Here is a 15,291-nt window from a genome sequence, read left to right as displayed (position 1 = left end):
TGGACCTAGGATCACAGGCCTGTACCACCATGCCAGGCTCAAAGTTAGTTTTTGATTTATTGTTGTTCCAGGCATCTGCTACCCATGTCTTGTGTGTCGGGGCCATGTGTCCTCCTGCACCCCGGAGCTTCAAGCCAGTGCTGATTCTGTGCATGCAGGCTCCATCTGGAAGTAACTTGTTTGAATTTTGTGACACTGGCTGGCCACCTGTGGGGATCCTCCCCTCCTGGGGTGCTGAGCTGCATCCCTCTCCATTTTTCTGTAAGTTGAGTCCCCTCAGCTCTGTAACCCTTCCTGAACTCAAACCCCGTTAGAAAGTGGTGTTCAAAAATCGGTTTTAAGGAGGGAAAATCCTGGAGAAGAGGGCTTCGTGCACCAGTGCCCACCCATGGGCTTCAGCTCCAGCCACAGCCCTGACTCGGTGCAGAGCCCAGCGGAGGGCCCTGACTGCCTCATCTCCACACCCTCAGCTCCACCGCCGGCCAAAGCCCAGGATAACAGAGATGGGATCCAGTGCTCAGGTGCACACCAGAGGGCCTGGTGCCTCTGTCCGCCTCTGCCTCCTGTGCTGGGCACGTCCTGGGCCGGGTCAGCAGCTTCACGGGTGGCAGCAAGATGCGGCCCTGCAGATGGTTTCCTCCGCTGTGGCCAGAAGTGGAGCAGCTGGGCACGTGGGCTCCCGTGGCTTCCTGTGTCAGGGCCGACCTGGTGAGCACTGCGCTGCCAGCGTTTAACTCCCGGACCTGCGCCAAGGTCTCTGTCAGCGTGGGCTGCAAGGGCGGCGCCCTCTGGTGTCTGCTTTCTTTATGTGTGGCGGGACACACTTGGGTGGAGGAATCCGCTCCGCAAATCTGGGGACCACGGAGGAGTCCCTTGCGGGGACTCCTGCGGGGCAGTGCGGCAGCGTCCTGCAGCGCGGGCTCCTCACACACCAGGCTCGCCCCGTGTCCACAAGTGGCTCCAGGCGTCGGGGCTCTGGGACAGCGTGGCCTGGGAGCTGAGGCAGGTGGGTGGGGCCGAGTGCGCGCCTCACCCGGGCTCTCCGTGGGAGCCGGGGGAGGCCCCAGACTTTAGCCTGTGTCCATGTCAGTTTCCATCCTCATCACCAAGCCTGTTCAGGTCCGAGCTGTAGGCTGGCTCCGTCCAGTGGCCACGGAAGTCCGCCTGGGGAAAGTCCAGTGAACCAGTGACGGGGACTGCGGTGGTGGAGAGGAGCTGGCCAGAGAAAGAACATGACAAAAGGAAGGAAAGAAGGAAAGGGAACGTGAGTACCACAGCAGCAGCTGGGCAGTGGGGCAGGATTCACCTGGGGCACAGCCCTGTGTCCCTGTTGGAAATTCTGCTGTACCGGTCTGGCACTCATGCTAGTTTCCAAGACCTTGCAAGATGTTGTCAGGTGTAATTCATGGTTTGCTCGGATGGCTTTGTTTGGTGTAGAGCTGGGATGGAGCGAGAGGTTCACAGTGCACTCGTGCCCAGGGCTGTGCTGCACCCCTCAAACACTCCACAGGGAGCTTGGTTCCTGCAGTGCTTTGCACTTTAACTACAGGGCACACCCCACACCTAGTGCAGCCCCAAGAGAAGGTGAGGATGAGGGTGAGGAGCCCTGGCCCCTTCTGTTCCTCCACCTGTGGCTGAGGCAGAAGTGGTATCTCCTTATCAAAGCTCGGCTGGCAGGCTGCGCCTACGGAGAGCCTTGGGACGCGTGCATTTCCACTTCCTCTTCACCCTGACCCCACAGCCCACAGTGTGCAGAGCACAGCCCTTACAGCCTAAGTCAGAATCCGTGTCATGAACAGTGGGGCTCGAGGACCTTCATGGTGGACTTGTTCGAGTCTGAGCGAGGTGCTGTGCCCTCGCCTCCTTCAGATATTGAGCCGTTAGCTAAGTCCCACCTCTCTGCACAGCAATACTTAACTTTCCATGTTAGCAGCTGAGCAAGCTGGACAGGACAGGGCAGCAGGGCTCCAGAGCTGACGGGAGAAAGGCTGCTGGGACAGGTCCACACTCCATCTGATGCAGACCAGGCAGATGGGTAGCGAAAGAGCCTGGCTCACCACCCCTGAGGACGGTACTCCTGCTCAGTCCTCCTTCCACACTGCCAGCCTCTGAGCAACATGCCCAGGGTTCAGGCAGGTTGTGGGGAGCTGTCTGACCAGATTCCGCTGCCTGAGCTGTAGAAGTCATGGGGCTGCGGCTGGCTTTTGAGAATGCTGCTGTGGAGTGCAATGAACTGCAAATCTCAGTCTATGTGAAAGCGTGTCATGACTGGGAGGGCACTGAAGGTCATAAGTTGTCTGTGTTTGCCAAGCTATGTTTGGTTTGATTGAAATCAGGCTTCTTCAAAGATACAATTCTTAATTGTGGCAAAACAGGACACAGCCCTGGGCCTCAGGCAAGAAAGGGTGCAGTTGTCCCTCAGGAGAGGGGGATGTCTCCAGGGAAATCGCTGAGCCAATCCGTGCAACCCCAGCAGCATGAAGATGGCTGGGGGAAACGGGGCATAGGCCCCACAAATAGTGGGACACTCCCCGTCACAGCCCCATGCCTGGGCAGCCTAAGGGCCTTGTCTCAGACCCGCCATCCTTGTTGTGCTTCTGCTCTGCTCTCCTTTCCTGGCTCCTCTTCTCCCCCATGAGGCTTCTTGTGTGGCATCCCTGGTCAGGTGTCCTGTCCACTTCACACAGTATCCCTTTGCTTCAGTCAGGGAGGCCCTGTTCCCTGCTGACAGCGGTTCTGAGGTGAGGACGGTGGCTCAGGTCTGTCCTCTGTCCTCCAGTGGGTGCATCGGGGGGGCACAGCTCCCACCTCTTCGTGTAGGGTGCTGGGCTGTGTCCCTGCTCTCTGCTGACTGTGGTCTGTGGCCCGGTCTGGACTGGCGGGAGGGGGCCTCAGCAGCTGTCCACTTCCTGGGCTGGCTCTTTCCCCGCTTTGCTGTCTTGGCCTCTATTCTGTGGTCTTTGGCCTGTGGGTCTTCTTCCTGGCGGGACCCCTCCTGGAGCTGGGCCCTGGAGGTCATGCTGAGGCCCAGGGGAGGCCGGCGTGGGCCGTGCCTCCTGGGAACGACTCCCAAAGCTGGCAGTGCCCTGGGCACCCGAGCCTGGCTTCCTATAGCTTGGCCGTGGGTGTCAGCACCATAGACCTCAGACCACTGGGGCCAGGTTCTGTCACATCTGGGGGTGTGAATACCACATTTATCCACGAAACAGGTGTTGCTGTTGTAAAATAAAGAGTGAAGAGTTGAAAACAAATCCTCTGAAAGCACTGGATGGCGTGTAGTTACCCAGCCTGAGACGGGCTTGCTGCTGTGCTGCTGGGGTGGAAGCAGGGCCAGGCAGGCGTTCACCACTGAGCCATGTGGTCGGCCCGGGGGCAGCCTTGGAGTCTGGTCTCTGTTCGGTGTGATCATGCGTGGTGACCATGTGCACGTGGGGGAGAGTGTGAACTTTCCCACATACACAGCGCTTGTGGGGAGTGAGCGGTGGAGGTCTCCTGGCCTCACTTTCCTCAGCTCTTCAGTCAGGACTTCTGGTCCCCTCTCTGGTGGCTGTCGTGCCTGCGGGGCACCTGATGGGCAGCAGAGGGCGCCATCAGCACCTGGATGTGGCTACTTCTCACTGACCAGCAGGGCCAGAGCGCTGTTCATCCTGGATGGTCTCCTGGGCTCACTCCTGGGGACCCTGCCGGGATGATTGTCAGACGGAGGCCATGGAGCCCTGTGAGGCTGGGACTTGGGGGACACTGGTGTGGGTCGGGGGGCCACACAGGTCCCAGCAGGAGGGTTTCATTCCCAAGCCACATGGAGAGGGCACCCTGCTCTGTTCTGGGGCTGGGTGGTGGGGGACTCTGTGTGGGAATCCAGGGATCACGGTGCCAGCTGCTGCAAGGTGTCAGAAAGGGCATGTGGGGCACGGTGGGCAGAGGACAGCAGTTGGGGGCCGAGGCCAATGAGGCTGTGGCTCCTGGAGGGGCAAAGTCCACACCAGGTGGCTGGGAGGGGCCAGCCAGAGGGCTGAGGTAGGGAGGAGACCATGTAGCACAGGTGGTCCCACCAGTAGTTTTCACAACTTCACTCTTCTTCTGGTCCACGCTTGCAGACAATGATCGCACTCGTTGGGAGTTGATGCGTTGGTTCACACATCTCGATTCCTTTTCATCCCCTTCCCCTCCCTCTCCAGCCTTCTTGATCCCCTGCCCCTTTGAGAAGTCTGTTGCCCTACTGCCTATTACCTGTCATGTATTTTGGTCTTTATGTGTAAGTTGAATTTCCCTTATAAGAGGAACCATGGGATGCTCAAGCTTGTGTGTCTGATTTGCTTCACTGAGCATTACGGACTCAAGGTGCATCCATTTCTCCCCAAATGTCTCAGGTATGTACTTACTTATGACACTAGGGCTCCATTCATCTGCGATGGACACATAGGCTGCTTCTGAGATGGAGCTGCTATGAACATGCGTGTGTGTGGGTCACTGTTTTAGGGTGACTTTAACTCTGATGACCAGAAGGAGAATGTGGGGGTTTGGCAGAGGCATGAACAGTTAAAATACAGGTCAAGGGCTGGGCATGGTGAAACACACCTGTAATCCCAGCACTGGGGAGGCTGAGGCAGGAGGGTTGTCATGAGTTTGAGGCCATCCTGGGCTACATAGTGAGTTCAGGGCCAGACTTAACTACATAGCAAGATCCTGTCTCAAAACAAACAAACAAACAAAGTGAGGCAAAAGCACACAAATAATTAAACTGGGGGCAGAAAGCACACAGGACCTAGGAGGAGTGAATGGTTAAACAAGTTCGGTTTGGTGAGCCATGTTGTATCTGGCCATGGTCCTTCCTCTTTCCCCGCAAAACTGCCCAGCCTTGAGATAGCTCCTGGCCCAAACTGCTTTTCTCCTGCTTTCCCTTCTTACACTGGTGTCCTAAATAAAGCCAGAGAGTTCTTGGCTCGGGGGCCTTTCTTCTCCCAGTGTCTCCCTTGTGGCTGGGTGCTCTTGGTGACTGAACCAGGAGTCTTTTCATCCTCCACGCGGCCCATAGCCACTCCTGAGATGGGGTATCTGTTCTGGGGAAGCTCACTCTGAGCTCCCTGTGGCTCTGCAATGCACACCCTGCCACCCCTGTCGCGGGCTGTTGCTCAATCTCTTGATGGTGGCATCTCTGTGGGTTCCATGGGGTCTTGGTGTTTCTTTAGTGTGCATTTCTCTGAGAGCCAGTGATGCTCAAGATTATTTTTTCTTGTATTCTTTGGCCATTTGTATTACTTCTGTGAAGTGCTCACTTATTTTCCTTGCCCATTAAAAGAAATGAAACAACTTTACTGAATAAAAAATAGGTATACTGCATGATTTACAAACTTTTTTCTTTTTATATGATTTACAAACTTAAAACAAGATTCTGTAGATTTTCATACATTGACAGAGTTGTACAACTTTCACCTCCAGCTGATTTAGGTCATTTCTGTTATCTCGGGTCAAAATGCTCCACCTACTTGCCCCTGCCCCCCAATCTAGGTAACTGCTGAGCTACTCTGCTTTCAGAGACTTTCCTGTTCTGGGAATTTTAAAGAAAATCTCAAAATTGAGCATACTGCTAGCAACGCAGACCTTGGGTCTTTGACTTTGGGCTGGCTGATTTCTTTCTTTCTTTCTGTACTGGGGATTGAACTCGGGTCCTTGTGCTTGTAAGGCAGGCTGTGGCACCACTGAGCTAAATCCCTGGCCCTGATTTCTTGAGTTCTTTATGTATTCTGCTTACCCAGCCCCTCCAGTTCTTAGAGTTATGCCACTCTTTTTGCATTTTAAGTGGCTCACACAGCTGGCAGATCCAGCATGACACAGCTTGCATGTGTGCCGTGGTGGTTACCTGACTCCGTGCTGTCTCCTCAGCTGGTTGGGCCTCTGCAGGACTGTGGCCACCTCTGTCTTGGGCCCCTAGGGGCCGTGTCATGGTGCAGGACTCTGCTTCCTGGCCTCTGCTGGCCACGCTCTGCCTCCTCCCTGACACAGCCTCTGGCTTCCACCGGGTGAGTGCCTGTGGGGTTGCGTGCTGGTGCCAGGCCGTGGTGCAAGGCACTCATGTTGCTTGAGGCCTGGATGGTGGCCGGTGTCACGCTGCACCTGGACTCAAATGCTGCCCTCAGTCCCTGTCCGGGGGTGCAGACCTCTGCCAGGGCCCCAGAGGGAGGTATCTCTGCCACCTGGCCCTGAGTGGTCAGGCTGCAGCCCTCAGGAGCCCACAAGGCTGTGTACTTCATGCCACATGGGGCCTGTGCCCTGTGGCTGGGCCTCCAGGTCAGGGGTCCATCAGGTGTGATAGTGACAGATTCCTGCAGCGGGGCCCAAGACCCTGAGTGCTCAGCCTGGGGCCATGGGGCAAGCATGGGCGCGAGCCAGGGCTGCCCTTTCTGCCAGCAGCTCCTGGGATGACTGGGCCCCAGGCCCCCCATGTTACCTGCCAGGGCAGGAGGCAGGTGGCTGAGTGCAGCCTGGAGACATGCGTGACCTGTGGTGGCGGCCGTGGGGTCTGCTCATGTCTGGGGTGCTTGGGGTGCAGCACAAGGAGAGGGGCCAGGGTCAGAAACTGCTGCATTCCCTGTGGCCCAGAGATGCCCTGCGGGGTCAACCCTCTGGCCTCCTTGCAGGTGGCGCTGCTCCCAGACCCCACGGGTGTGCGCGCATGTGCATGGTGTGGCTGTTCATGCGCAGTTGTGTGTTTGTAGAGGAAATGTGGACTTCGGTCCCCAGCTCTGGACCACGCCTTCCTCAGCACGCAGACAGCAGGCAGGAAGATGTCTGAGCCCTGGTGTCCAGCTGAGCTCTGGTGACCGCGGCATCCGTGACTCCCAGGCGGGTTCTGGCTCATGCTGGCTCCATGCGCACAGAGGCCCAGTGCAATCACTGTGGGCTGAGACTCAGAGGGACTGGTGTCCACCATGAGGAGGAGAAGAGACCGGCGATCACGGGCCAGTCACACTCGCATGTGGGGAACATGTGCGCAGTTTCCATGTGATTCACGGAAGGAGGCCTCAGGCCGTGTGACTGTGTCTGTGGGGCGCTGGCCTCCCCTGGACAGCTGCCCGCTGCCAGCCGGGTTCTTGATGCCAGGCTCTGAGCTGCAGCAGGAGCACTTCAACACTGAAGGTGGACGGGCTGAGATCGCCGTGCCACTCCCCCAGGCTTGGCTCTGCACCCCAAGCAGGTGGGGACGCCCAGTGGCCAGCACGGACAGGACCCTACTGACAGGGCCAGGGAGCCCTCCGGGAGGTCTTGTCAGGCGAAATCAAGGCTGCAGAGCTGCCCCTGTTTTAACTGAAAATCATTGTGGGAAGAAGAGGAAGAAATCTGGAAACAACCACAGCTGTTCCTGAAGCTGCAGATGAAGACACACGTACTGCTGTGATTGTTAAAACCGACAGAGTGCATGGCCGATGGTGACTCAGACAAGTAGGGCTTCACTTTTCTCCCTGAGAAGCAGCTTGAGAGCACAGCTGCCAGCAGTGACTCAAGTAACATTCATGGTTCAAGTATTGCAGGGACTTCATGATTCTACTGACCTTTCTTCACCATTACGGTGTAGTTGCCACAGCTCCAGCCATCATATCCATATTCAGAATGGGTAATAGGGGAATGGGAAATGGACTAATTTCACTAGTTCCTCTTTATTTTTGGCATTAATTCTTTTTCCTTGGGGCTCATTGTGGGGGTTCACATGCAGAAAACATATTTTGATCATTTCCACCGCTCATGCTTGCCCCTCTCCTTCCATGATCGCCTTCCTCTTGTCTAATTGTCTTCCTTTAACTTTCATGTCATCTCTCGGGTGAGGTTAGAAGGGACTGGGAGCCTGGCCAGGGTGAGCCCTGCACTGTCCACTCAGGCTCTCGTGTGTCTGAAGCATTTGTCCTGAGCTTGTGTCCCCAAACCCAGAGGCCCCAGGGGACCCCAGCCTTCCCTTGGTGCCAGGACCCCGGCTGGGCAGTGCCAGAAACCCCCTGCAGGCTCCACAGCTTGGGTGTAGATGGGCTTGCTGGACAGCATGCCCTGGGTGACCAGAGACGGCGGCTGCTGTGCCCAGGGCGGCATGGGATCACTGTAGCACCGAAACAGACCCTTTATTCCAATTTAACATTTGCAGAAGTGCAGAATGTGTGAGGAACCACTGTAACACTTGAGCACATGTGCAGGTTTAGGATGGGGGCGGGTCCAGCTGGTGCAGATAAACATGGCCCGCCGCCCGCTCTCCCTCCCCCAACCCCCTCCTTTACCCAGCCTCATTCTTGCTTAGTTCTGGTCCCTTTTCCCTGAGTGCTGTACCTTTTAACGTCTTCTGCTGGCCATGCTGTGATGTGCCGACCTGCGGTGTCTGCCTTCCACTCGCCATGGTGTCCGCCTGTGTGGATCCGTGCACTCGGCTCTGTCTGTGATGTCCACACAGTCACCGTCCATCTGTCCTCTGTCTCTGTCCACACAGTGGAGTCAGCAAGGGGAATGGGGATGGGGTGCTTCCTGGCCCCACTACTGAAGGACCCCCGGGGTGCTGTCCCTCCTGGGCTGGGACCCTCAGCGTGGGCCGCTTTGGATCCCTGGGCCCACCGGACTCAGAATCCGTGATGAAACCAGATACCTGGGCAGGGATGGAGCAGAGCCCATGGTGGGGACACTGTGACGTGGTCTCCACGCATACTGTGGTCAGGGTATGGGCAGGGCTGGTGTGGACTTGGATACCGCCTGTCCTTCTCTGGGACACCCACACCTTCAGGGCCTGTGCTGCTGACAGAGCTTTCAAAGGAAGAGCACATTTGCGGAGACCTGCAGCCGCACGGTCTCCCGGGCCCAGGACAGCTGCTCCCTGACCAGGTCCCCTCTGTGCTGCCTGTCAGGAGGGTCCAGGAAGGGCCTGGCCAGGCGCACTGAGTTTGACTTGCACAGTTGAAACCCACCCAGGTGCTGTCCCTAGCCACCTGCCCCAAAGTCCAGGTTCTGCTGGCCTGACCTGGCCTCCCTGGGCTCTGCAGGCTGCAGCTGTCTGGAGCCCCTGTCTGCTGTGGCCCTGGACTCCGCACCCAGGATGCCCAGCGGCCACACCGCAGGAAACGGCTTCTGTGGCCTCACTCTGGGGACCCCGGCTGGGGGTCGTGGTCGTACACCTGTTGTGGGGGCCTGGTGGTCGGATGGTGGGCTGGGCAGGACTGCCCTGGGCCAAGTCCAGCAGGGAGTCAGGTGGCCAGGCCCACGCTGGGGACGCCCAAGAGCCGGCAGCACAGGGTGCGTGGCAGCTCCATCTGGCGACGGGTGGTGGGCGGGGTGGCACCATCTGGTGCCCGCTTGCTTGGGGCGTGGGTTTGTGGAAGACTCTGTGGCTGGGTGCTGGGCCATCATCCTCAGCAGTGTCACCCCTGGAGGCTCAGGGCCACCTCCTGGAGGGGCTGCGGATCTCTTGGCCTGGGGGAGGAGCATGGGTGGGGAGCACACATCCCAGCCACCACCCTCTCCAAAGAGGAGGAACTCATTCTCCAAAGCTGAAATGGGTGTTTCAGCCTGTCTCTCTGCAGAACTGTGATTTGGGCTAGGGGATTCATCCAGCAAAGGGCTATGGACCCCCTAAAAATCCATCCATGGTCAGGTGCAATGATGGGACACCCTGCTGCTTGGGAGGCTGAGGCAGGAGGATCACAGGTTTCAGCCTAGCCCAGGCAATTTATCAAGACCCTGTCTTGAAGAATAAAAAAGGGGCTGGGATGTAGCTCACTGTAAGGGCTTTGGGTTCAGTCCCAGAACGGGAAAGTCCTGAGGTCTGGGAAAGAACTGCCAGCCCAGGTAAGCCGGGCCCTGCCAAGGAAGGGCCTGTCTGGGGGAGCACTGTGTGGAGGGGCCATGCCTTCCCACAGCCGCCCAGCCCCTCTCTGTTTCTGGAAGGATGAAGGAGGCGGGCACTGTCCCAGTTCCTGTGTCATGGTTGGGAGGATGGGAATCCGGGACACTCTTGCTCCACTGTTTGGCCCCTGTGTCCACTCCCTGCGCTCCTGCCCATCTGGGTAAACTGAGGCCATCTCCTGTGGCACTGAGCTGTGCTTTCTGTGAAGTTCTGGGAATTCCAAAGGTGCCAGCAGCTCTGGACTGAGCCCCACAGGGGTTCAGAGGACGCTTACCCTTGTGCAGGGGGAATCTGAGGCAGCAGAGCCTGCTCCAGGCCTTTGGCCATGGGCAATACCTGCATGGATGCTGCCAGTGACGGGCCCTGGAGTGAGGGGGGGACATGCTGACCCTGCTGTGCCACCTGGCACGACCCCAGCTTCTCCATACCCAGGCCGCATCCTTCCTGTCAGCCTCCCAGCCACCAGCCCTGACCCGGGAGCTGGTGAGGAAGCCTGGCTGGTGCTCCCTGGTTACTTCCCGGGCTCTGAGCCCTGGGCCCCTTCCCCTCCCCACCCCTGTCCTCCTCTTCTGCCTGGGGACAGCCACAGGGGCCCCTTTCAGAAGCGTGGGGCTGCATCCCCTTAGCGGGGTGCTGTGGCCTGGTCCCGCTGTCCTGGACAGTGTGGCTCCCTCAGGCGGGAAGGGCAGCTGGGCCAGGCCTTGGACACCTTGAGGCCCAGCCCAAAATGAGTGTGCGGTCTGCAGGCTCACAGCTGAAGTACGGTTCCAGTTCTGGTTCCAGTTCTGTAAGATCTTGTGTTAGACACGGGGTGACTTCCCCTGAGGCCCGGCTCCAGGAGTCTCAGCCTCCTTCCACACATGGGTGTAAACCTCAGAGTGCAGGCATTCTTGACACCCCGCGAGGGAGGCCAGGTCCCTGGGCAGGGTGCCCAGTGTGGGCGGCACTGAGGAGCACCTCGGGTCTCCCCAGGTGGCCTCATCTCAGACTGGCAGGAAGCCCTGCCCTAGTCGCTCTAGCGAGGCCAGGAAAGGCACCAGCTGAGAAGCCTTCGAGGTTACCTCAAAACAAATCATGACTGCCACACTCCTGAGAAGAGCTGCTTTCTGGTTTATCAAGAGAAAACACTGCCGCAAAATCATTGGCGCATTTATTACACAGCCATGCTGTGGTGCCTCGGCTCACGAACAGAAGCATTGGGCACAATTTTGCTTCTGTTTACAAACTCCATCTGCATAGGGTGACATTGAACTTTATGGGAAAATTTGATTCAGTTCATGACCAATTGAGTTAGTGACCAGAATCATGGAAAAAATTAAGTTTGTGAACCAAACTGAACACGCACGACATATTTTCAAGGTCCACCTGGCAGCTCATTAAAACTGTGTTTTTCTGGATTTGGAGTATTTGTGGGCCCTGCTAGCTTCTTAAAGCCTGCAATTTGTTGTGATTTATGGCCTGATTCTTTATAAATGACCATGTCTGTACAACTTTGTATTGGCGTTTTTCATGTTTTGTTTCTGTTAAACAGAAACACAAATGGAAAGCCAGACCCAAAACTGAGCCTGAAAGAGGAGGGCTTTACCCCGGTTGTAACTCACCTTTTGATTTTGTTAGCGGCTTCTGGCCACCGTGACCCTGTTTTATGTTTCCCTGCAGTGAGATCCAGTCTTCCCTGTCACTGTCCCTGGGTTTCTGTCTTGGGTAGAAAGTCCTTTTTCATTCCATCAGCATGAAAGGAAAGTTCATGATTTCTACAATATCTCATTTTTCTTTTCTTTTTAAGTACTCAATTTTTCTGGACTTGACTTTTGTGTAAGAATTGTTTCCTCCACCCACCCACCCCAGGTGTCCCAATATCATTTACTAAACGATCCGCCTTTCCCTTTTCTTCACTCTTGCTGCAGTGCAGATTGAACCTGGGCCCTGCCCCTTCTGGGCCACAGCCTGGGCAGCTCTGTGTCCACCTCTGTGACCACCAGAACTGGGCCTGACTGTGACATGGCTCAGGGTCTGGCAGGCTCATGTCTTTCCTTTGCTGTTTTTCTCTTTATAGGGAAAAAATCCAAGTTATATTTTCTGCTTCTAAGTTTAGCATCAGCTTTCAGAGGTCTGAAGATCCTGCCTTTACACTTATTGTAACCACATTCAGTGTTAGAGTTGATTTAAGAAGAGTTCTTTCCCCCAATTGCAGAAATGTGTTTGTTTCTTTTTCTTTTTTATGAGTCCATGTTTGGAGGACACGGGTGTGGGCTTGGTCCCTTTCCATTTCCAAAAGACTTACCTTCCTGTTTCCCCTTCTGTTTTACTTTGCTTTTTATTATATTTTGGGCTTCTCATATAAGAGAAACCATGCCATATTGAAGCTCGTGGGTCTGATTATTTTTCTTCACAAGGTCTCAAGGTGCATCCATTTTCCTATGAGTGGCTCCAGTCTACCCCCCCCTTTTTTTTTTGGTTTTTTGGACAGGGACTCACTGTGTAGTTGAGACTGACCTGGAACTCACTATGTAGCCCAGGCTGGTCTTGAACTCACAGTGATCCTCCTGCCTCAGCCTCCCAAGTGCTGGGATTACAGGCATGAGCCACCACACCCAGCCCAGTCTACCCTTCTTAACGGCAGAGTAGTCCTCCATTCCATGCAGACACCACATTTTTCCTACCCATTCATCCGGCAGTGGTTGTAGGGCCAAGTCCAAAGTTCAGCTGTGTGAGCTGTGCTGCTCTAAGTGTTAGTGCGAGGAGAGCACTGTGGTGTGAGGCCTTCACTGAGGCAGTTTTATAACATTGACGCATCCTCTCAAGTGTGTCAGGGAGTGGCGTCTTTCTATCTGCGCTGCCGCAGTGCACTTTTCTTCTGTTATATCTCCTGGTGGGTCATTGCCCCTACACAGGAAAGCTACTGGCCTTTGCCACAGATAACAAGCACATCTCTCTACAGTATTGTGTGTTTTGCTGGGATGAGACAACACACGACTGTCATCTTGCACAGTGCACACAGGACCCACCCGCCCTGCCTGGCCTGCCTACTGCAGCGTCCTCCTGCACACCTACTTCTGGCCCTCACTAATGGCTCACATGCACACAGGCAACACACACCACACGGGTCTTTCCAGAAAGCTCCCAGCTCAATGCCAAGTTCACATGAGCACCTGCCTTCAGGTGCTGCTGCAGCTGCCATGCTGAAGGCTGAGGCAGGAGGATCCCAAGTTGGAGCCCAGTCTGGGCAGTTTAGCAAATGAACGAGATTCTGTCTCAAGGTTAAAACAAAAAAGGGCTGGGGATGTAGGGGTGCTACCGACCGTAGGGCAGCAAACACGGGATTTCACGAGGAGATACAGGTTCTCTGAAAGGTGGGAACAGGTTCGGCGATGACAGTCAGACAAAAGCACTCAACACCGAGGTGAAGTTTGCAAATGCTGCTGCAATTTTATTTCTAACTCTAGGTGTTTATATACTAGTTTCAAGGGCACACCACAAGAGTGATTCCAGTCACAGGCAGGCATGAGAAAGATAGACAGTAGTACTGTAAAAACTAAGACCACAAGGTCAAGGTAAGACCACACCTATATACCATCACAAAAGCTAAGACCATTAAATCAAGGTAAGACCACACCTATATGCGCAGAGAAGTTTGTAAAACAAAGGACTGGCTTCAGCATGTCACCTTCAGGATCACCTTCAGGACTTCACAGTCCGGGGCTCAGGGTCAGCACTTTGGCCGCCCGTCCTCTTGTGCCTCAATACCTCCCCATCTCTAGGAACATCTAATTGTTCCTGACCTTTCCTGGGCCCAGAATACAATTCTACAGATAATGAACAAATAGTAATAAAGACAAAATAGAACAGAATTATAAATGAACCCAATGTCCCCAAACTGCAGGCAGAGAGGCCAGCTATTCTCTTCACGGCTGACTTCGCATGCGGTGTGAGCCAAGGACCTCCAGGAGGCTTAACCCCGTGGGGACGATACCTCGGGTCTGGTTTCTGCCAGGTGACCGGCATTGTCACGCAGACTCCACTGGAGTGGTCGTGGCATAGGGGAAATGGCTCAGTGCTTCCTGGACTCCGTCCTTGGTGCCCACAGCCCCCAGGAAGGCTTGCCAAGGCCTGGCTGGCCAGTCTGGCTGCAGGCCTTGCGGAGGTGGCACTGCTGTTGTTGGCCATGCAGCAGATCAGCCTCCAGCACAGACTTGAAGTCTGCGAGGAAGTTGGGGTGGGAAGCTGGGTTCGTGTGTGCTCCCCCGGGGCGCAGCTGTTTTCTGGGCAGGGCTGTGGCCTTGTGTGTGGGGGTTGGGGAGGACAGCCTGGCCTCTGTGTGTCACAGAGGCTCCGAGTCTGGCCCGGGTCCTGCAGTCCTGGCCCCGCCCACGGTGAGCTAGTCAGGGAGGGCCTGGCCCGTCAGTGCACCATGCAGCCTCCACGTACCCATGCTGCCAGCTGTCATCACTGCAGAGTCACTGGCGACCCCTCCCAGTGGCCCTGGACACCACTGACCTGCCTGTCCTTATGGGTTCCACGTTTCATAAAACGAGTTGCACCTTTGCGGCTGGCTGTTCGGGACTCTCTCAGCGCCGTGTTTTCAGCATCCACCACAGCACTGCTCCTCATGGCCGAGCACTATTCCACTTGTGGACAGACCGTGTCTAGTTGATCCCTTTGAGGGTCAGTGCACACTGGGCTGTCCCCTCCTTTGGCCATGTGACTGGTGCTGCTGCTGGTGAGGGGACCGCTAACCCCACCTGGCCTGCTGCTGTGGGGCTCCTGGCCAACCACAGGGACCAGGAGCACAGGCCCTTGGCCCAGGCCCCCGGCATTGGGCAAATCAGCTGTGTGTGAGAGGCGGGAACCGTGGGCCGGGGCCTCGTTCTGCGGCCAAATCGGAGGAGAATGGTTCAGGGGCAACACTGCACCCGAAGAGGAGGCCAGGCAGGTGCGGGCTGCTGCCCCTTGTGGTGTTGGGTGAGGTTGGGACTGAGGCCTGAGCAGCTCTGTGACTTGGGGGGGCAAAGGCGCTCGGCCCCTCCTGCCCCTCTCCTGGCACCCACAGTTTCCCTGGGCCTCTCCTGTCCTCTTCCTGGCATCCTGGGCCCGTGGGGTGCAGGGTCCCCCAGGCCCCCACAGGAAGCCCCAAGGGGCTTCCACAGCAGCCAGGGCCCCACTCGGGGAAATGCGTGTGTCCGTGTGAGCGTGTGCGTTTGCATCCACACCACTCCGTCACTCCTGCGCCACGGTTGCTAGGTAGCGCGTGCATCTCGCAGTGTGGTGGCTCTGAGGGGTGGCAGGTGGCCGGCAGTGCAGGGGAGGGCGACCACGGGAGGCCTGGCCTCTGCGTGGGAATCTGCAGCGGCTTCTGAGTGGCCCCGCCTCCGTGTCTGCCGCCAGCCGGCCCGCCCGGCTTCTGACCACAGCTCTGTACA

Source organism: Fukomys damarensis, unplaced genomic scaffold (assembly GCF_012274545.1).
Source record: "Fukomys damarensis isolate Sample0158 unplaced genomic scaffold, DMR_v1.0_HiC HiC_scaffold_12, whole genome shotgun sequence".
NCBI classification, from domain to species: Eukaryota; Metazoa; Chordata; class Mammalia; order Rodentia; family Bathyergidae; genus Fukomys; species Fukomys damarensis.
This window is presented reverse-complemented; position numbering follows the sequence as displayed.